The following is a 1,977-nucleotide window of genomic DNA, read 5'->3' as shown; positions in this document are numbered from 1 at the left end:
GCGTGTCCTCGGCAGCAGCCAATCAGGAGCGGCGGCCTGTTCTCACGCTGGAAGCGGATTGGTCGGAGAGGGGAGGTCGTCTCCGCCTACTGGAAGCCACGCCCCCTTCCCACGCCTGTGGGGAGAAAAAGGTGGGAAGTGGGTGGAGCTTTTCTGAATGAAGTCTCCACCTCCCCGCTAGAGGGAAGCCACGCCCCTTTCCTCTATTGGGGCGAGAAGTGGGTGGAGCTTTCCTCAATGAAGTCTCCACCTCCCCGCTAGAGGGAAGCCACGCCCCTTTCCTCTATTGGGGCGAGAAGTGGGTGGAGCTTTCCTCAATGAAGTCTCCACCTCCCCGCTAGAGGGAAGCCACGCCCCTTTCCTCTATTGGGACGAGAAGTGGGTGGAGCTTTCCTCAATGAAGTCTCCACCTCCCCGCTAGAGGGAAGCCACGCCCCTTTCCTCTATTGGGGCGAGAAGTGGGTGGAGCTTTCCTCAATGAAGTCTCCACCTCTTCGCTGCAGGGAAGTCACGCCCCCTTTCCTCTATTGGGGCGAGAAGTGGGTGGAGCTTTCCTGAAGTCTCCGCCTCCCCGCTGAAGGGAAGGCACGCCCCTTCCTTTTAGTGTAACAGAAGGAGGAGGTTGGGAGGGATGTAGGACACGTCCTGGAAAAGGAGGACACTGAAGCAGGCTCTGATTGCTGTCAGTAATAATTGTTCAGCAGCAATGGTTTAAGGGTCACATGGTCTAAAGGGGCGTGGCTCCTGCTGAGTCACTCATTTGCATAGGGGCGGAGCTAGCAGCCACTCTCTCTATATAAAGGCTGCCCCAAGCCTTCTACGCTCAGTCTCTCAGCTGCAGCAGCGGAGTCAGTTGGTAGGCATGCTGTGTATTGGTAAGAGTGGAACAGAACCTCACAGACTGGTATGAGTTGGAACAAGGGAACCCCCTGGAAGGCCAAGGCCCTTCTGCCATGCAGGAACTCACAAGCAAAGCGCCCCCCGAGTAAGAGATGGCCACCCAGCCTCCGCTTAAAGGCCTCCAAGGAAGGAGACTCCAATGCTCTCCAGGATTATATATTCCACTGTCAAACAGCTCTTACCACAAAGAAGTTCTTTTCCTAGAGCTTGCATCCATTGCTCCTTGTCCTGTTCTCTGGAGCAGCAGAAAACAAGCTTGCTCCCTCCTCAATATGACATCCCTTCCAATATTTAAACAGGGCTCTCATATCACCTCTTACCCTTCTCTTCTCCAGGCTAAACATCCCCAGCTCCTTAAGTCGTTCCTCATAGGACTTGATGTTTTCCAGACCCTTCGCCATCTTGGCTGCCCTCCTCTGAAATCTGTTAGGAAAAGAGACATTCTCTGGACGCATTAAAGTAAGGCAACATATAGCTCTGGGGTTAAAGGCCAATGCTTATGAGTCCTGTCCGTGTTCAACAGTGTTTATCCAAGGCAACGTTTGCGCAAAGGGCCAGTTTGCTTATGACGGATCCATACCTGGCTATGCAACGTGGAGGCAATCCGACGGGACTTTTGCAAACCATCCAGAAGGAGATTGTGACGCTTAAGATGAAAGGCTTGTACTGATAACGCTGGGCTGGAAGGGGCAGACTTATTCCGCTGAGGTCAATATTGCCGCTTAGATAAATATTGCTTATTCCGCTTAGATAAATATCTCTCAAACGTCTTTTCGAACTCGCCGCCCGCAGCTTTAGGTATCGCTTGGGAATAACTCAGTAGGATGGACCTTTGGATGAACATGTCAAGGACTGGTCTGTCAGAGAAGACAGTACAGCTGGCTCTCCTTATCCACAGATTCAAACCTCCAAGTATCAAACCTTGGCTTTCCCATTTTATATAAGGGACGCCATTTCGCTGTGCCATTGTATTTAATGGGACTTGAGCATCCACAGATTTTGTTATCCACAGGGGATCCTGGAATCAAACCCCAGCAGAGAACAAGGACCCGCTGTATTGTTAGAGACAGCATTGAA

The sequence above is a fragment of the Sceloporus occidentalis genome, unplaced genomic scaffold, assembly GCF_023333645.1.
Source record: "Sceloporus occidentalis isolate IW3139 unplaced genomic scaffold, rSceOcc1.0.p SCAF_9, whole genome shotgun sequence".
In the NCBI taxonomy this organism is placed as follows: Eukaryota; Metazoa; Chordata; class Lepidosauria; order Squamata; family Phrynosomatidae; genus Sceloporus; species Sceloporus occidentalis.
Note: the sequence above shows the minus strand (reverse complement) of the source record.